Source organism: Sphaeramia orbicularis, chromosome 4, assembly GCF_902148855.1.
Source record: "Sphaeramia orbicularis chromosome 4, fSphaOr1.1, whole genome shotgun sequence".
NCBI classification, from domain to species: Eukaryota; Metazoa; Chordata; class Actinopteri; order Kurtiformes; family Apogonidae; genus Sphaeramia; species Sphaeramia orbicularis.
Window position 1 is genome coordinate 57,385,007 of NC_043960.1, and position 21,694 is coordinate 57,406,700.

At 42.1% G+C, this 21,694-nt stretch overlaps 1 long non-coding RNA gene across 1 annotated transcript; it reads right to left on the bottom strand.

Annotated features, from left to right (window-relative positions):
- Positions 1–12,399: 12,399 nt before the first annotated feature.
- Positions 12,400–20,584, bottom strand: LOC115418563 (uncharacterized). The gene is made up of 4 exons (XR_003935317.1): positions 20,522–20,584; positions 20,147–20,446; positions 13,648–13,746; positions 12,400–13,548 (listed from the first exon to the last, which is right to left on the bottom strand). It is a non-coding gene; the product is annotated as an uncharacterized LOC115418563 (long non-coding RNA).
- Positions 20,585–21,694: the final 1,110 nt, after the last annotated feature.

Genomic DNA, 21,694 nt, shown 5'->3' on the forward strand with positions numbered 1-21,694 from the left:
AATGGCAGAAGTCCTCAGATAATGAATAAGATTGTTACAAGTTACTAGCTCTGAAAGGTGTTCCATTCTAGAGCAACACCTCTGCTGAGCCAGTTCCAGTTAAGTGAAATTAATGAGCCAGTGAAACTAACGATCATCTGGAAGGGAAGAGAAACTCAGTGATGTGTGTGAAATGATGTCTGTAATTATAAGTTGTAAGCACTGACGGTGAAAAATGTGACATAAAACCAACACTTATACCACTACGTCCATTCAGAACACATTTCTACACTGCTCCGCTATCAAACAGAAGAAAGAGTTTCTGACAAAAACAACAATAAAATCTATTTATATATATTTTATAACAAAGTAAAGTGATGTTTTTAGGTTTGTTTGGTGTGCCGCTCCACTGGCCCCCATTACATTTAAGATGCATTCTCAGCAGAACAAATCATTGGCACAAAAGTGTGGTACAAATATTCAATTAGAAATATTCATTTAGACAGAACATATTCTGAAAAGCCGAGAGAACATCATGAGCGGATTATGATGCAAGGGCATTTATGACCTTGTGTTTGTTATGGAAATGTTCAACTGATAACCCACACACAAAGAGGAGGAGAGAAAGTTACAGTTAAAATAAATAAATGCATTTATTGAGAAGTCAGTCACAGAGAAACTCTGTAAGTGAAGTCTGCTTAAACAAGAGAAAACTAAAGATTATATAGAACCAAATCCAACCCCCTCAAACTATGATGTCATTCCTTACGTACATCGTACCACCCCATACTACTCCTTCTCTGCTCCGTGAAGAGGTCATGATGACCTCTCCACTCTAACCTTGCTTGGATCCAATCTGGAGTGCAGGCGCCATTCTCTATCTACACATTCAGACATTTAGGTGTTTGGGTTTTAACTCAAGGCAAGAACTCCGTTCCTGGGTTGGGGGTGTTACAGAGTGGTAAACATCACACATAATGACTAATGACTCAGCATTAAAAGAAGATGTACTAACAGTATAAAATATAAAGAGTATAAAATATAAAAAGTAAATTTTTCCACCACATTTCCTCCCTTTTGATTATTCAACCGAATCAATCATGCAAAAACATAAAATTTACGTACGAGTATCAATAAATGATTATAAATGATTATCAACCCAAAGACAACCTAATTAAGCCATATTTCTCCAGATATTCTCCAGATAAATTATATGTAGCCAAATTTCCAGACTTTGTGTCTTTTTTCTTTTTAGATCAGGTTTGACATTGGAGGACAAATAGCAAAATACTATGAAAAAAAATACTATAAACATCCACCCATGATCTATCTGCTTTTGGACATCAGTCAGAACAGTAATTTCCAGCTTCACAATTTTTGTTCATTTGACAGGATTACACGTTGCTTTCTTCATACACCATCAAATCATCATCAAGATCATCTAAGTCATCAAACTCATAATTATCATCATCATCATCAATCACTTCATGCTGTACCATACTAAAAGTACCAATCACACTGCTAATCATTGAACGTATTATTGGAATGATGCAACAGGATAATCCGAGGAGTAATACAAACACACCAAAAATCACAGCAATAATTTTCATCAACATTGCCTTCCATCCCCCAGACAGCAGCCAGCCCCAAAAATCCCAGCCTGTTGTAGTGTATGCAGTGTTTTCCTCATGTAGGACTCGTCTAGGGTGATCAAACTGATTGTGGAAACATCAGGTACATAGGTACAACACTGGTCGCCAATAAGATGACAGACACCTCCCTTTTCAGCCAATAGGAGATCTAAAGCTGCCCTATTCTGTAATGCGACAGTGCGGAGAGCTTTCATCTCACTGGTCATTAAACCCCTGTTCAACAGACGCAGTGAGATTCTCTAGCTCCACAGAAAGTTCTTCTATGTACCAAGCTAAACAATCAGGGCCGTACATGGGAATAATACTGATTACAAACTTATGGCCACCTGAAATCCGATCCCGTTTTACACAGGTGTGAGGCGGTGACATAACTGGGCTGATGGTCAATTTGGAGGTAGCTGGAACCAAATAAGAGAGGTGACATGTACCTGCCCATCATGCTGGGAAATACAAATAAGAGTGTTGACCACACGTCCACACCATATCTGTAGGACAGCCATACCCATAATCAGAAGGAGTTAGAGCTACGGTGGCATTATATGTGGTAGTAACATTAAAAATAAAATAAAATAAAAAGATGAGGTCTTAGCATCATAATGTGTCAGTGGGGATGGTGTACCTAGTAATGCCATGAGATTGTAAAGGACTATAACTGGAGAAAAGTAAATTTATCAGCCCTTTTTTCACAATTTGCTAACCCGCATGCTACCTTGAGAGTAATGTTACACCCAGATGTGTGTCCCAAATTATACCGTGTGTGTTCTGTGACTGGGGAATGGAAGCAAAACTGTGGAGTGAAAAAAAGATTAGACAGATCTCTGAGCCGAAAAACAACATTTTTCTGTACCATAGTAATATTAGTGTCTCTAGAGAAATTTCTTGGATTTCTGAAGGAAGGTCACGTTGGGTCTCAACCCCAGCCAGGGGTACGCCGTGACAGACGGCCACTGTCCATTTTATCATTGTCAATAGTGTGTGATTGATCGAGAGAGGATAAGGAGCGAACAGAGTATCTTCATGTGAGCTGTGTGGCATCAAACTACACACATAGCATGACTGATTAGTGACACGTCGTGTCAGATCACGTGTCACTCGCCACCATGTGTTATCGCTAGTCGTGGTGATCAATGAGGTGGAGGTCACGTCCGTGACGTCCCCGAAGCTCCTCTGACCCTAGCTGTCCTCCGACAGACCAGGGCGCAAACAGGAATGTGATGCGGTGGTGAAGGATCAGATACCTGATAGAATGTGTCCATGTACCACATGTACAGGCACAGGAGGGTGATGCAGATGACAGCTGACCCTTTGATCACCTCCATCGTCGTCGAATCAGTGTATGTGTGGGGCAGGGGGTCTTCAGTCACTCGCCAGTGACCAGGCAAAGGATAAGTGTATATGAGACGTCACTGGGGTCGTTACCACCGCTAGGTTTCAACCAGTGAGTCTTGTGAGTGTAGGTGCGTGATACAGCTGTGTCCAGCTCCGGTGTCCAGTCGTCCAGTCTACGCTGTCGATCGATGCTCCGGCCCGTCCTCGGCTGCAGCAGTTGGCGGTTCTCCCAGAAACCGCTTACAGTGGATCGCATGGATCCACATGGCACGTTCAGCAACCTTGACCACTGTGTGCGTCGTCAGGAGCACCTGGAAAGGGCCTCGCCACCTGCGCTGTTTCCAGTGCTTTCGTCTGAAGTCCCGAACCAGGATCCAATCCCCCGGCTGCAGCGGATGAAGCAGCCCCTCTGCAGGAACCGGTAGTGCTGATTTCACCAGTACCTGTACTTGAGAGAGTTCAGAGGAGAGTTTCCTACACTAAGACAACATGTCATGCTCCAACAATGATGTCAACCCGGTTGGTTGGGGGCCTGGAGACCTGTATATGGGGTCTCCCAAACATAATCTCAAACGGACTCAGCCCACTTCGACTCCTACGTCTCATTCTCATTTGCATGAGAACCAGAGGTAGGGCCTTGACCCAGTTAAGACCTGTTTCCTCACAACATTTAGCCAGTTTTGATTTTAGGGTGCTATTTTCCCTTTCAATAGCCCCCCCTTTGTGGATGGTATGCACAGTGTGTTTTGAGGTCAAAACCTAGCATTTCCCCTAACTCAGTTAGTGCTGTGTTCACAAAGTGGGACCCATCGTCTGATGAGATCCTCTTTGGGATCCCCCAACAAAACAAAACAAAATTTCAGTTACCAAAGCCTTAGCCACTGCAGAGCTGTCTGCATGCTTTGCAGGAAAACATTTATCTAACATTCCTCCCTTAGACACATGATCTACGCCATGTGTCAGCTTAGCAAACCAGGGGAAGAAATGTTTGGGCCGACAAGGTCGTCCATCAGCTGCCTCAAGTGAAACAAAAGACACAAGCCTGTGAAGGACAACAAAGGAGAAGGTCATCAACATACTGTAAAGGAGCAACACCTGGTGGGAGGTCAAGGTGGGACAGCGAGTTGGCCAAAATCGAATTGTAAATGGTTGGGGCCTCGCAATACCCCTGAGACATGCGCGTCCATGTGTACATTTTGTTTCTGAACTGAAACGCGAACCAATATTGGCTATCTGCATGCACGGGAACAGATGTGAACGCGTTCGAAAGGTCAATGACAGAAAAGTGAGATGCAGACGGCGGAATTTGTGATACCGTGGGTATGCGTGGAACCACGGCTTTGTTTACCGCCTGTAGGTCTTGAATAAACCTCCATGTGTCTGGGTCAGGAGGGTTCGCACTTTTTTCCACAGGAAAAATTGGGGTCCTGACCGGTGAATCAGGACATGGAACTATAATTCCCACATTCAAATAAGCTTAGAACTCGGACTGTTTTTGACATGGCCTGTAATCAGATCGCGGGGTAATGATGACCAGTGGGCAGTTCCGGACGAGACCCACATCATGTGGACCAGTAGCCCAGACACCAGGTGGGATATCAGCCAGTTTGGGTGGCACGGAGACGGGTGAGAGGCCTGTGGGAGATGTAGACATACAGGTGAGCGCTTCATCATTTAACAACTGTACAGTTTTCTGACAGTCAAACACTGATATCATGCTCTGTCTGTATACCCCCAGTCGGGGAGCGAACATGATGGCCGGGTCAGAGGTGGGACACAAATCTGACACCTGCAAGGCCTTTTCCACAAACGGGCCCACGTCTTTCCAATCTGCATGGCATGGTTTGGAAAGAGCAACATGTGTGGTCCAGCACCAAGCCTGTAAAAAGAATGTTGATTATCAGTCAGTGACACAGACAATGCCCAAAAAAATATGAATCCCAAAACATGTAACCAGTTGTGAGCTTATCAGACTGTGTGAAAAAACTTTTCCTCATATGTGGGGTCAGGGCCTCCAGGACTGAAATGAGAAGCACACTATAAATCATTTGGGGGTGAGACATAAGCGCCAGGCTGAAGTCTGCTGTCACTTAGCTCGACCCATTTTTCTTTTAATTTGGGGGGAACAGACTTTCCAGTGGTATACAGAATCTGGTAACCCAGCAGCATACCTAACCATTGTGTGTGCGTACACACAATGTGAGTGGAGATCTGTGCCTGCGACTGTGTTTTGTTGAGTTATAGTTAACCCCTCTGGACCCGATTCAAGTTTTACCCCCAATTTGCACATCAAATCCCGCCCACACAAATTAATGGGACAGACGGGTGAGAGTAAAAAAAGAATGTTAGAAAGTACATTCTTGTGAAACACATGTCAACGGAACAGTAAAGCTCTCTCTGTCCTGTTTACCACCAGCCGACACAGAAATAATAGTTTTTCCACTCAACTTTAGTGTAGGTGTTAAGTCTACATGTCTGATCACAGAGTATGTAGCTCCACTATCTACTAAAAACAATAACTTAAACCTGCTTATAGTAAGATCAACCACAGGGAGCTTCTGATAGGAGTCAGTACACAGCTGAGCGTGTGTGTGTGTGTGTGTGTGTGTGTGTGTGTCACCTCCTCCTCCCTTGGGCAGTGCAGCAGAAGCTGTAGTGGGTGTGGAATCCGTGTCTGGAGACCCGCCCTCCAGGGCCGCGAGCCAATCCCCTGCCCCGTTCCCTCCACGTGGCTGTCTCCGCCCCACCTTCTCTGTGGGCAGTCCCTTTTCCCATGTCCTGGTTGGCCACAGAGGTGGCCCACCCCGCCACATGTCGGACCACCCCTTTCCGGGTGTAGGTGGGCCTCGAGTGTTCTCCGGTCCCCGCCCACGCTGTTCCCCGGGGGGGGTCGGGCGGACCAGTCCGGAGTGTCTGATGAAAGTGACCCCTGCCCTGCGTCTGGAATCTTCCACTGTCTCATCAGGCCTGTTTCAGGTTTGTCCATGCAGACAGACAGCCTCAGGTGGGAAAAACGTCCGGCAGAGGCTAGGGGTCATCTGTGCAGCCAGAAGCCGCCTGAGTTCGGACCCAGTGGGTCTGTGTTCATTGCAGAAAGTCCCTCGGATGGATCAGGTAGATGTTTCAGTGAATGTCCATGCCCTGAACACCACAACAGGACCGTCTGGTCCGCTGACTTCCACCGTGGGCATTTGTGCAGCTGTGCCAGAAGTCAGTCCTCCCCCCTGCCTGCAGCATCAGCAGCGGGGGTGGAGTCGGGTTGTGTGGAGTCCGGCTCCGGTGGTGGAGAAGGCCGGGGGTCAGCAGACCTGGGGGGCCTGCTGGGGCCCGTTGACGTTTGGCCGGTTCTGGAATTACGGCTGAGTGTTCCGGGAGGGGGGGCGGGTTCTCGCGGCGTCTTTGTGGGCAGGCGTCCAGACCCGGACACCAACTTCGCTGCCTGCACAGAAACACAAGGGGGGGGGCATATGGTATATGGTAAAGTGGCGGAGCTCAAGCTCCTTGACAATCGAAAATATAACTGTTTAATCTGTATAATCTGTTTTATATCTGTTTTTTATAACCAGCAGCATAATTTACCAGATCTTACAGACGTAGCACAGACGTCGCACAAAAATACAAGGGAAGTATAAAGTTATGAATGAAAAGAAGTGGTTTAAATATTCTAACAAATTAGGCATAAAGGGAAAAAAACACAGCTAGATGGTGTCATCTACGGTTACACATGCCTCAGTTTGTTTTTGCTTCATTCACCACATCTCAAAACATTTGTTACAAGGTTCCTATTGTTTAAATTCCCTGACTTTGTTTTTTCTCTCTTTGCCTCCCTTTAACTCATTCAGTTTTTGCACACCCAAAGTTGGCATTTTAGAAAAAATACCCATGTTTACCCAATAATCAGCACATTCAAGCACAATTTCCCCATATTTTCTTTTTACCCATGGGTTTTGGAATAGGGGCCTCTCTGTCCACACCCCCGTCACTGTGCCCCGGCCGGTTTCCCATTTTTACACTTAGAACGTCTTCTAAGTGGTTTTTGTTCCTTGGCGAACAAAATACTAAAAAACCCTGATTTTTCTTTTCAGTTGTCAGCGAAAAAATCACCTAAAACGCTTTCAAGTTTGTTATAAACTTTACTCTACTGTATTTACATACAGTAGCAACCTTATACGATTTTTCTTTTTGGTTGAAGGCAGGCGAAAAAATCTCCCAAAAACGCCTGTACTCTATTGCATTTGCATACACTAGCAACCTTATACGATTTTCTTTTTGGTTGAAAGCGAAAAAATCTCCCAAAAACGCCTGTACTCTATTGCATTTGCATACACTAGCAACCTTATACGATTTTCTTTTTGGTTGAAAGCGAAAAAATCTCCCAAAAACGCCTGTACTCTATTGTATTTGCATACAATAGCAACCCGACTCAGGTCTATATATATATATATATACTTATTCTTATTTTTTATTTATTATTTTTTTATTTTTCATTTTTATTTTTTTATTTTATTTTATTTATTTATTTTTTTATATATATATAAACCCGAATCGCACGCCACTATTGTTTCAGTGACGTGCCCAGTGACGTGAGTTTGGAACACAGAGAGTAACAGCCCCAACACCCCAAACTGTAACTTTCTCACCGTGTGTGGCGTTGAACTCAGTTCCGATTCCAGTGGTGAGACGGGCGGGGCTCGGGGCCGGTCCCCCGTCTGCGGTGTCGTTTTACCACGGGGCTACAGCCGCTTTTTTGGCCCGTAGGATGATCAGTCCACCAACCTCCGTTCCCCCGCCCGACAGCACACATGGAATCCTGCCGACAACGCCAATTTGTTATGGAAATGTTCAACTGATAACCCACACACAAAGAGGAGGAGAGAAAGTTACAGTTAAAATAAATAAATGCATTTATTGAGAAGTCAGTCACAGAGAAACTCTGTAAGTGAAGTCTGCTTAAACAAGAGAAAACTAAAGATTATATAGAACCAAATCCAACCCCCTCAAACTATGATGTCATTCCTTACGTACATCGTACCACCCCATACTACTCCTTCTCTGCTCCGTGAAGAGGTCATGATGACCTCTCCACTCTAACCTTGCTTGGATCCAATCTGGAGTGCAGGCGCCATTCTCTATCTACACATTCAGACATTTAGGTGTTTGGGTTTTAACTCAAGGCAAGAACTCCGTTCCTGGGTTGGGGGTGTTACAGAGTGGTAAACATCACACATAATGACTAATGACTCAGCATTAAAAGAAGATGTACTAACAGTATAAAATATAAAGAGTATAAAATATAAAAAGTAAATTTTTCCACCACATGTTTATATTTTATTTTGAAAGCTGTAAAAGGTTAGAGAAAGTCAGCTTCTGTGTTTATGTACAGCTTCCACCTCTCCAACAAGTGTTAAGAAAATATCTACAAGTAAGTATAAATATATATGCAGTACTAATTATGTATTTAAAGTAAGCCAAATAGGTTAAAATTATACTTAATCTTCTATATTTTGAGATTTGTGGTGAAGTTCATTTGAAAAGAAACCATCCCAACATTGTACATGTAATGTATACTTGTTGTTGCTGTTCATTTTTCCACCAATTCAGTGAATATAGTTTTCCTTCTCTCAGCAGGAAAAACACAGGTGATCATACTAGCACTGACAATGACTCTACTGCATTTCAGTGACAGCCACACCACGCCAGAGAACCACTATGTACAAACCAAAACCTCCAGTCAAAAAGAAACAAAGAAAAATGTGTGTTGGAGATTTCTTAATTCTCTCAGTCTTGGTTTAAGTCTGGTCTTACAACAACAGCAGTGCCCTTTCAATGTGCATTTACAAAGGTTTTTGTTTGTGTTTTTGTGATCCTGAATATGGACCTGGGAATTCAAAGTTCATTCCTCTCTTCCTAAACTTAAAGCTTCATGGAAGCTGATAATAGGGTTGTTGCTGACCTCTAGTGGTTGAAGTCACTTTGATGCAGGGTACAAACCTTCTCCAAGTGGTTCTCACTGCAGCAAGGCCACTACAAACCACAACTGAACCATCATCACTGACAACTGTTAAAGACCACCACCAGTACAACCATCTGTCATAATTATAAGACTGTGAATTTGTATTTATGAGGTCTTCTCTAGTAGATCTGAGGTTACTCATACTGGAAAAGTAAGGTATACAGTATGGGATTAATGCTTAACTGACGCTGTGGGTGATATTTCGGAGAGAAAGAAATGCATGTTTTTTTACTGTTATACACTATCATGTCCTATTTTACCTGACCTTCAACATGATCACTTAAACATGATGATACCATGACACCTGTGTGTTTTCTGCCTCACCAAGTTAAAGCATCAACTGTGAAAAAGGTCTGTGTTCAGTTTACACAGCTGGAAAACGGAGGCATGAGCCAAAATCTATGACTCATCGATTATAAGTAGTTTATTGAGGATGTGAGATCACTGCACTAAAGATTTGAACCCATTTAAGGGAGTGAATATCAGGTGAATTCTTCTCTAATGTACAGGTGAGCATATTGTGCACACTTTGCACTTCATAATATAAAAGGTCATATTATTTTTCAAAATATGTATCAGGTTAGAATTCAAAAGTTGTTCATTTTTGCATGGTTTTTAAATTCCCAGTGACTAAAATCAGCGCATTGTAAACAATGGGAAATTACTACACTAGCACCTTTCTTCAAAGTGAGTAAAAAATGCACATTGATGCATTTTAGTATTTAACATTTGACCTACCACACAAAATAATAAAGCATATTAGCCAGTGTTGTTGTTAATTATTGCTATATGCCAGGCTACAAAAAAAGGAGAAGAAATCCAATTTCTATATAGTATATTGGGGGAAAAAAGGGTTTTTTACCTTAAAAAAAATATACCGTACTTTCCGGACTATAAGCTGCTACTTTTTTCTCGTTTTGAACCCTGCAGCTTATACAGCGATGCAGCTCGAGTATAGATTTATACAGGCTAACGGCCTCCAGGGGGCGCTCTAGCAGGAAGTGCAAAAATGAGACAGAGAGATGGAAGAGTTTTAAGTTTTACGTTTAACAATCATTTTGCGTGTCATGCACAAACCCTCATCATGGAAAACACACGAAGAAATCCATATTTCGCAGCTTTTAAGTGAAAAGCAATCGATGTGTCTGTCTAAGAAGGAAATAGAGCTGCAGCACGGAAGTGCCATTGAGCAACAACGGAGGAGAGACGTAGAAGGAGTGTGACGGCGCCTTTGAGGATGTTCAACTCCAACACTGAAGAAGACGACTGCAGTGGTTTAATGAGCAGAAGGAAGATGAAGAAGGAGATCAATGACTTTTCTGGGTTTTTGAACCAGCCTGTTCCTGCCGTTTTACTGCTGTGTTAAAGGCACTGTTTGGAAAAAAGCAGTGAAGGTATGGAAATAAATATTTAAATCATCTTTCTGTTTACCATCTTTCTGTGTAAATATCTCATGTCACAACGTGGACACCTGTGGTTTATAGTCAGGTGAGACTTAAAGTCAGCTGTGGCTTATGTTCAGGTGTGGCTTATAGCCTGGAAAGTACGGTAGTTGTTTAACATTACAAACATGGCATTTAAAGGGTTAAAAAAATCAGCCATTAAGAATTTGATATTAGTGTTTATAGTTCAAGTGGATGAAATACAAAGAAAAGTTAAAAAGTTAAAAACCAACTGTATGAAGAACATTTTGGCATTACCACAGCACTGCACAGATGACGTACTCAGGAAGGGCCTGTCTGGGCAGGATACCGGAGGGTTAATGGGACAAAGACCCTGATGATTATGGTATTAAAACTGACTGAGTGTTAGAGACACAGGATTATTAAAGATCTTATTCATACTTAAAGGTTAGGAGGAAAAATGGTCCTGGGCTCATGTTCTTTTATCATTTGATCATATTTGTGACTCTGACTGAAATATAATGATGATGTGCCTCTAGTGACCATTTTCCTCAGGGGAAAGCTGCCTTCTCTGCATCATTTTTGTCGATGAGTCAACATGTGTTTCCATCTTTCAGATTCACCTACAGAGAAGATCCAAACTTTGGTCCATTCTTGGTGAGTGTGAATGGTTTGGCTGGAAATGATAAAGACCAGACCTACTGGAAGCTGCTGGTTAAGTCAGCAGACGGTGAAACTACTCCACTTGAAGTTGGTGAGTCAACACTGTTAGTCTGTCTTTTATTGTCATTTGACTAAAATTAAAAGATAATAAAATACATGAATGTGATTTGCAGGCATTGGATGTTATATTCCCAAAGTGAATGAACAAGTCATCCTGAAATTTACAAAGTGGTGAAGATTCAGAAGCCAGTGTACATCGACATGGAACCAGAGGAACAGTGGGGACAAACCGACCATGGATTTCACCAGTGACGCTCTGTCTATGTTGATTAATGACAATATCTGAATAAAAAAACTTTGTCTGTGTGGACTTTGCTGGTTAAAGATGCCATATTGCCATATCCATACCAGAGGCTGAAGACAGTCAACCCACTAAATACATCACATGGGTGCATAAAACATCATTTCATGTGGAATCTGAGTGTGTGGAGTATTTACTGATTTGTTCTTCCCTTCCAGAGACTTATTGGTTTCAGTTCATTTCAGTTCTCTATCAGCTAATACAAATCAAATGAAAAAGTTCCAACAATGCTAACGATATAATGACACTTTTCTGCTGTCTGCAACAGAAATGACACTGCAATGTGTATTTAACAACGCAATTATATTCATAGGCACTGAAAGCATTTGCTTCAGTTTAAGGAAAGACAACAGGGCTTGGTTTAATAAAGAGAAGGCTGCAAAGATGTGATTGAAAACACTTCTTGGTTAACTACTGGACGTTCAATCCAAACAACAATCATTTCCAAATCCGAACTAAAGAATCTATAGATTCACAAGATTCAACCTAAAAATTTCCAAATACATACAGATGTTTAGCAAATGACTCATATTTTCTGGGGACTTATTGTTAAATTCACTAATGCCTCAACAGTGTGAATATTTCTAAAATATTGGCAAAGGGAACATTTCAAGGTGTAAATTTCCTGTGTGAAGGATTTCTGACTCTGAGAACTGAAGACACTCAGGTGTTCTGTGAGTCACTACACAAAATAAATGCCCAGTATATGAAATCAGTCATCAAGCAGGAAATACCAGATGAAAGTTGAAGGCCAAAGATGATCCTCAGAAATTCAAGCTGCTGCACCTGCAATAATTCTCCATCTCCTTGTGTGTGAACTGGTGACATGGACTCATTGAAATGAAACTCAACCACAATGATGACATTCATGACTGTATCATTGATGCATTTTTACAATAAACGTCAGCAGTCTGTGTGTTTGTGTGTTTTCGACATTAAAATGCAGAATGCATTTAGGTAAAAACAACACATTTTTACAAAGAGAGCAGTGTTCAATAGATAAAGAACCGAACATCTCTTTAAGCTGTAAAGGATGGATTTATTGTATTATTGATTGTCATTGTTTAACAGAAACATGTGCAAGAATGAAACAGTCGTATGTTCTACCACAGTCCAATTGATTAGTAGAAATAATGGATTAATGACATTCCCATAAAGACTGAGTGAAGACAAAATGTGTAAGAGAAAAAAAAACAATCACCATAGAATACAGATGCCATGATATTTTCCATGAGTCTTTGTGTGGTTAATGCATGGAAGCAAATGTGTGCCGTCAGATACTGAATGGTTGTATTTGCAATAATTTTTTTTGGAATAGTTGTATTTCGTAATTTGAATTTTTTTATAGTTGATTTTTTTAATAGTTCTATTTAATCATTTGAATTTTTTTATAGTTGAATGTTTTTTTTGAATGGCTGTATTTCACACTTTGAATTTTTTATAGTTAAATTTTTTTGAATAGTTGAATTTTTACACATAGTTTCATAATCTGAATTCAATTATTAAAAAAAAGTTTTTTAATTCCATAATCTCAAATTTCAAAGTCAATCTAAAAAAATTCAGTATATCACAGACATCTCGACCAGGCAAAACCAATGGAGTACTGAGCCACTTGATCTAACTTTCACCCAATCATACATCGTGCTGAAGATCACATGATGCTCAGGTAGCGGTGCAGGCGCGGTGATTCACACATGAAATGGTTGAATATTAATAACCCATGAATTTCACAAAATCACCCCCGATTTTGCCTAAAAAACTCTTAGTTTCACCATTATATCCTGCCTGTATATGTGTGTGTGTGTGTGTGTGTGTGTGTGTGTGTGTGTGGCGTGTGTGTGTGTGTGTGTGTGTGTGTGTAGGTGTGTGTGTGTGTGTGTGTGTGTATGTGTGTATGTGTGTGTGTATTTGTTATTGGGTCATGTGACCCTCCTCCTCTGCTCTTCATCCTCCTCCTCATCTTCAGTGGGAGCTCGAGTCCTCTGAAAGAAGCCAAACTACACACACAACAACAACAACAACAACAACAACAACACTAAACAACAACACAACACCTCTTGAACAACTGGAACTCTATTAATGGGATGTTTCTTCCTGAACTGTGACTGTGTTTGACTCCGCCTTCATTTGGCTCCGCCTCACATAGACCTGGAACAAACATGGCAGCAGACATGTCCAGTTCAGACTCCTGTGTGTGAGACTCAGTCTGAAGTCCAATGGATCCACTGAGGACAGATGTGAACGTACCTTATAGTAGAAGAAGAAGAAGAAGAAGAAGAAGAAGAGGCAAAGAACACATATGAGCAGAGCCAGGACGATGAGCACCACTCTGACGGTCAGAGGAGTCTGAAACACAAGAGAAACAACCTTTAAAACAACGCCCATGGAACATGTGTTTGAAGACAACAAAGAAATACTGAAGGAAGGAAGGAAGGAAGGAAGGAAAGAAGGAAGGAAGGACAAGTGACCAAAGAAGGAAGACCAGAGCAAAGGGAAGGACTCCAGAGGCAGAACACTCTAGTCCAGTGTTTCCAACCAGTGTGCCGTGGCACATTAGTGTGCCGTAAGAAACCATCAGGTGTGCCGTGGAAGATGATCCAATTGGACCTGACTGGTACTGGAAGAACAGTGGGATATAGATCCATACGACTGCACGCACTAATGATCCACTCAACCACAACAGTCTCCTGTTTCCCTTTGCAAAAAGAAAAAGAAAAGTGAAAGTGAACCAGCCCCGATGCACTGCGCTCTGCTGATAAAGCCCCCCCTCACTAGTGACACGCAGATTAGTGAGTTACCCACAAACCCCAGGTATGAGGTTGGGGCAGGGGGAAATGCCTCCTATACTATTACACAATGGACTTCAATCTGGGGGTTCGTCTGAGGGGTCACTGACGAACCACTCTCAGCTTTCTTGTTCCAAACGCTCTGTGACAGTGCCCCCCCCCCCCCCCCCCCCCCCCCGAAAAAAGAAAGAGACTCAGAGCTGTTGAGGAAGATTTGTGTGTGTCTTTCTTCAATTCCTGCAAGAATATGAGCTTTGTGTTCAACTAAACAGGCCCAGGTTTCACACTGAGTGAGTACATTGAGACTAGATTTGTATTCGGCCTGATCACAACCCAGGGTACCAGAAAGGGTGCACATATAGATAAAAAATAATAATGCTCTGTCAAAAAATCAGACAGGCCATTTTATTTGTCTGATATTTCTCTTTTAAAGTCCAAACTATTTTTGTATTATTTGTATTATGGTGCAGGCTTGTACTCCTGTCAAATCAGAAATTCTTGGGTGTACGGACACTCCAGCCTAATAGCCTCCATATTTAACGCCTACAAAGATATACAAATGTTTCAGCACTCAGGAGAATCATGCATTGTTTATTGCATAGATGTCGTGTCCAAAGCATGCCTGCTGAAAAATTCCATATATTGACAGAAACAATAAAATTAGACCCACATATTTTGATATGGTGTATGGACACTACTTGGTGTACGGACTCTACAAGACTGGAATGGAAATCTGTCTGAGCACATGGTCACATCTCTGTTAGATCTGTAACTAAGTCTTCTTGGTGCAGGAGTAAATAAACATTTGTGAACAAGTTAGAACAATATATCTATAAGGAATATACACCATATTATTGATGGAAGTATATTGGTGTATGGACACTACATGAATTTGGGTGAACAACGCATCATTGAAAACATGCGGTTCGACGTAAACATCCATTTGACACATTGTTCCCAAATTTTCTGCAGCCAGGGAGCATACCAAAATCTGTCTAGTTGTGCATATTTAGTCATAATAATACTGAAATAACAGGTTCCCATTCTATTATTACAATTAAAGGGCTGTAAAAGAAGGGTTTTCAGAACAAAATGGTTGATTGTCTTAATACTGAAAATAAGAATTGATAAACAGCTGTTCAACAAAAATGATCAATAAATGAAAAGCACTGTGATGTGTGTATTTTGTAATAAAAAAGACACAGGAGTTGAGTAGTAATTATTTATAGTGTTACAAAACATTATGTACAATAATTTTGCTCTCTTCTAACAATAAAATTTTGCACATGTTTTCACGCTCATGGGGTCGCCATTTTGTCAGTTTTTATCTGATTTTCTTCAAATTTGGAGGATTGCAAGATCTAGTAATAAGATGGCCAAAGAAACCTTTTGGGAGTGGTTTTGGGGGGATCTTTTTGCAATAGTGATTAATAACTGCTGCAAATATACTTGTACACCTTGATTGTGATCAATAAATTATTATATTTTGTGAGAAGATCAAATTTTTCAAAATGGAATTAGCAAAAAACCTGGCCTGATTGAGAAAAACAGATGTCATTTTTGGATTTAGCGGTGCAAAATGGTCCTAATTCAGTTGAAAAAACCTAGACAACTTACAAAAAACATTTTTTTGTAACCCAGTGTAATAATTAATACCAAAATAAGATTGGTAAACACACTTTATGAAACTTGTGACTTGATTCCTGTTAGGTACAATGGTGTATTCACCGCAGATGTAGCAGAATATGTCAGGCTTATTTTTGCAAGATCTTCTAGTCGGAGCCATTTCATTCACCTGTAATATTAAAAAAAACATTAATCATAAATTGGCAAAAGTAAAATCTTCAGAACTCGTTTATTGCAAGAAATATGAAAGAATTTTGTGTCATATGATGTGAAAATGCCCATAAATGTAAGCAAAAATGTTAAAAAGCCAATATGTAGCATAGTTGAGAAAGTTGACCTGATTGAGCAAAATTAACGTGATTTTTGGATTCAGCACACCAAAATTATCCTAAATCAGCTCAAAAAACTTAAACAATGAATTTGTTGTTGACCAGTGTTACACTTCAGTAAATATACTTTCTGTGACATTTTTGTTTGGTGGCATGCCTTGCGATTTTTCTAACGTAAAATATGTGCCGTGGCTCAAAAAAGGTTTGGAAACACTGCTCTGGTCCACACCACAAGAACAGGTCAGGTGTTGATTACAGAGCACCCAGCGGATCATGGTGGAACAGTCTGTAGAGTGGAACCTGCCTGTATTCGTCAACTTCAACCACTGTCAAAAAGCATTTGATAACAGAAACCACTCCAACACTCTGGAAACTCATGAGACACTACGGAAGACCTGAGAAACTAGTCAACGTTGTGAAGGCCAAGGACCAGGAACCAACTGCACAGAAAGGACAACGGTCACAACCTGTCCACGTACAGACAGGAGGAGCACATTCTGTTCATCCTGGCAGTTGATTGGATCATGAAGGAACCGACCAAAGGAAGACAACATGGACTCCAGTGGACACTCTGGTAACAAATGGATGACCTAGACTTTGTGGACGGTCTTGCCCGACTGTCTCATACACATGTACAGATGCTAACAGAGACAGATGAACTGAACCTACAGCCCACACATACATCCAGGAAAGTCCAGAGTCCTTCAGTTGGACCACGGGGGTCAAACATGCGTCCCGGGGGCCAAATGTGTCCCATCAAAGGTTCCAATCCGACCCCTGGGATGAATTTGCAAAGTGCAAAAATTCCACAGTCCAGGCTGTGGAACTCATTTTAGTTGCGGTTCCACATACAGACCAATATGATCTACAGCCAAATAATAACAGCAGAAGAACCGACAAAAAAGAATGACTCCAGATTTTCGACTGGGTTTGATTTGAAAATAATATTACATTAGGCCTGTAAATAATGACAACTTCAAATTTTTGTCTCTGTTTTAGTGCAAAAAATAACAAATTTTGAAAATACTTACATTTACAAACTATCCTGTAACAATAAAATGTGATTAACCTGAACAAATATGAACAATCTGAAATGTCTATAGAAAATTCAGCCCAATTTGAACTCTTTTCTGTCTGTTCCTCAGTGTTTAGTGTCTTTGTAGATCTGATCCATAATGCACATGGACAAACAAGAAGTGGAGGCAGAATATTGTTAAAATTGCACTTATTTTTCTTTAGAAATTTCAGTTTTTTTCAGGTTATTTACATTTTTTTTGTTTGGATAGTTTATAAAAGTAAGTATTTTCATCATTTAATTGGGTTTTTTACACTAAAACACAGACATAAATTTGCTGTTGTCATTATTTATGGGTTATTCTGTTATTATTTTATTGGTCCGACCCACTGGAGATCAAATTGAGCTGAATGTGGAACCTGAAAGAACATGAGTTTGAGAGCCCTGAGTTAGACAAAACATTAAGTAATCCTGTCACAGTGGATAAAAGATCCCTGGAAGACTGGAACCTTTGGAGTATCATCGACAAACAAGGCAGAGCAGAAGCTGAAATAAAAGCAAGAATCAGTAAAGCAAGAACAGCATTCAGCCACTGGACACAAGTTTGGAAAGACACAAAGACCTCCCAACGCACACAGATACAGCTGTAAATTCAGATGTGAAATCACTTCTGTTCTGTGGCTGTGAAACATGGAAGACACAACGACAGTCCTGGACAAAGTCCAGACTGTCACCGACCGATGCATGAGAACAATCCTGAAGATCAAATGGAAACACAAGGAGACAAATGAAGAAGTGTGGGACAGAAGTGGACCGAATCCAACAGAAGAAGAAAACAGACTGATGGTAGACGGAGCTCACAAGGATGGACCAACAGAAAGGTGGAGTTCACCTGGACGAGGCCTATACCCTACCAGGGGTCAAAGGTCATGGTGGTGACCTCATCTATGGAACCAGTGAATGGACCCTAGACCTGATCCACTGAACCAAGCCCACATTAGAACACTGACCCCACAGGACTGGACTGGAGGCACTAGGCATGATGGGTAATCACTGCCCCCACAGGACTGGACTGGAGGCACTAGGCATGATGGGTAATCACTGCCCCCACAGGACTGGACTGGAGGCACTAGGCATGATGGGTAATCACTGCCCCCACAGGACTGGACTGGAGGCCTGTTCCTCCCTTCAACTCTGCACATGTGAGTTCATCCACCCACTGTCCATGACACACACACATGTACAGATGCACCTTGAACTGGGGGGGGGGGGGGGGGGGCTTAATATCAAATACCACATTAGCCCTGATTTTCTGATGCAACAAGATTTTCTAAGCACTCCTGTGTAATTTTTTTTTTTTTTTAATTTTCATCCAAACCCCCCCCCCCCACCCCAAATATTACTTTTTGAACTCTGAAAATCTCACCTTTCACCGCTTCTCCACTCTTTTGTCCAGTGCAGTGTATAAATATGTTCATGATGATCATTTAATGATCTTGTAAGTTCCATATTGTATCGTAAGAGTACTTTGTACTACGAAAAGTCTAATGTCAAGGTCATGTTGGAGGTTAAAGGTCACCAAAATGCCTAGTTTTTTCAAAAATTCATACAATCCGACATTTTTATATAATCTGTCCTCAGTTCTCTTCCCTCTGGTTTCCTGGTGGGATCCCCCAAGGCCTTTGGCCCTTTAAAGACACATTAAGGACTAAAGATTAAAACATGGACATTCCATTTGAATTTGCTGCCATTAGTGTGGCGGGAAACACTGACACTTCATTCATTCATTCATTTTCTGAACCCGCTTTATCCTCACTAGGTCTCTTGGAGCCTATCCCAGCTACTTATGGTTGAAGGCGGAGTTCACCTTGGACATGTGACCAGTTCATCACAGGACTGAACATATAGAGACAAACAATCACTGTCACATTCACACCTATGGGGGATTTAGATTAACCCACTGACCTATCAGTGCATGTGTTTGGATGGTGGGAGGAGCCAGAGTACCCAGAGAGAACCCACACAGACAACATGCAAACTCCACAGAGAAAGGTCCCACCCCCATGGACTGGTGCTGGAATGGAACCCAGGACCTTCTGTCTGTGAGGCACCAGGTCTATCCACTGCACCAACAGGACATATACATGTAAATGTCAACGTCATGTGAAACTACCGTTTGTTCTTTTTGACATGTCACTGTGGAGAATACATGAGTAAAGAGTTGTGTTGAATGTGTCTTATTGAATGTCAGTTGTTTGTGGTCAGTAGATGTGTTCTGAGAAGAGAACCTGAGCCCAACATTTGGAAGAACCCACATTAACTGCTTCATTCCATCAAATATGCATTTTTGACAATTTGGGTGACCTTTGACCTATAATTTGACCTTGACTCGACACCTTTTGTAGTGCAAAGCACTCTGAAGACATGACATGTCTCAAAAAAAACATTTAAAGGCCCAGCATGAGCAGATTGCTACATTGTACTTTATCAAAAGTGACGAAGGTTTGAAAGTTGCCAAAAACCCCACGTTTTCAGGGTTGAAGAAGTTAATTTTCGGGGTAAGGGGTGGGATGGGATGAACACTGACCAATGAAAACATGGAGGAAACAGAGCCGCTAGGTCACCAGGGCATCTTCGGAATTTTGCCACGACGTGCATTGTGGGAAGTGCAGCTCAATGCAGCCGCAGTAGGAAGAGGCAATGAGGCCGTTTCTGTGTTTGTTTGCGCTGTGGGCATAACGCAGCTGCGTGGAGCTGCACTTCCCACAATGCACGTCGTGGCAAAATTCCGAAGATGCCCCGGTGACCTACGATCTGTGTAAACAAAGAAACTGTTTATGGAGGACAACACGAAACTGTTCAGCACGAGGGAAGAGGTTCAGCTGAGGAGTAACAGAAAGACCAACAGAGTAGAGACACTGAGGACATGACTGGGGTTGGACAGATACAAGTTATACACAGTTTAAAACACAGTTTGTGTCTGTTTGTACCTGAACACACCACGTCCACACCAGATGAGGACATGTAGGAACCACTTAGTTCAACACAGTCCCTCAGTCCAGATGTCAGCTTTACACAAGGAACTGACACTGACCACACAGGTCTGTGTGCAGAATCCTGTGTGTTGTTGACTGAAACAGCTGATCCACAGTCCAGATACTGACACACAGCAGATCCAGACTTCAGGTCCCAGTCTCTACGGGGGTCTATTACTGGTCTCCACTGTCCCTGGTGTTGGATCTCCAAAGTACCAGCACAGCGGCTCGGCTGTCCCACCAACCTGACACCACCTGGGTTTGAGCAGAGACACAAAGACATGAGTCAAACAAACACAATGTCGTATGAAAGCCACGCCCCCTTGGTACCTGAACAGGTGAGTCCAGCAGCTGTTCCAGGTGAGCAGGTCTTCCCGGCAGAGCTGGACCTTCTACAGTCCAGGACAGCAGACTCATGTCCTTCACACTGGAGCTCACTGGTCCAGACTGGAGCCTCCCCCTCTCCATAGAGCGCCCCCTTGAGGAGCCCAGGAGCCCCACAGCCCAGCTCCCTACAGACCACCTGGGCATCGTTAAGGTCCAAATCCTCTTCACACACCGAGGACCAGGACTGGTTGGACCGGACCTCCAGTCTGCCTGAACACAGACTGGAACCATGGACCAGTCTGACAGAGTCTGTGGACACACAACAACACACACACATGTTTAAAGACACAAGAGCGGGGGGCCACGGCTCAGAGGTAGAGCAGGTCATCCAATAACCCAAGGGTGGGCAGTTTGAAAACCGATCTGTCCTAGTCTGTCCAGTGTGTCCTTGGGCAAGACACTTCACACACAGAATCCCAGTGGTCAGTGAATGCACCATAATGCAGTGTGTTCGATCAGTGACCTGTGCACTGGTTCATCTCAGACCACTGGAAACATGTGGCTCATGTCAAACATCTGCATTTAAGGACATGGTTTAGTGTCAGTGATGGGTTTGCATCATTTCATCAGGTACATATTTACCTTTGTTTTGATTGTTTGATACTTCCTAGATCTGTAGTTTTGCACTTGGTTTTGTATTCATTTTGTATTATCTTTGGATGGATTTGGTTTGGTTTGTCTGGCTTTATTCAGAAGGGGACAAGAAATAGAAGATTTTCTTCATCGTGCTCCTTTTTGAGCATGAATATGTACATGTTTGTTCACCTGATGATTATCGAATGTCTACTGATGAAACGCACAACCATGAACAAAGTAAATGAAATGAATAAATGACTGAATGAATGGTCTCCTCAGAGTCCAGCAGACCCACATAGAGCTGGAAAAAGAGCACATGGACCAACACAAAGTCCAGTTCAAATAAATGGACTCAGTCCTTCTGAGCTGTTCAACAGCCTGTTGGAAAGCAGAGTCATGTGACCACGTTCATGGACTGGAACTGAATTCAGCTGCATGTGTTTGATGTTTCAGTCCAACCGTCCAATGTGTGGACCTGGTCTGACTGGGTTTGGTTTGACCCAGCTCAGATAAAACACACCTGAATGGACTCATGGAAGA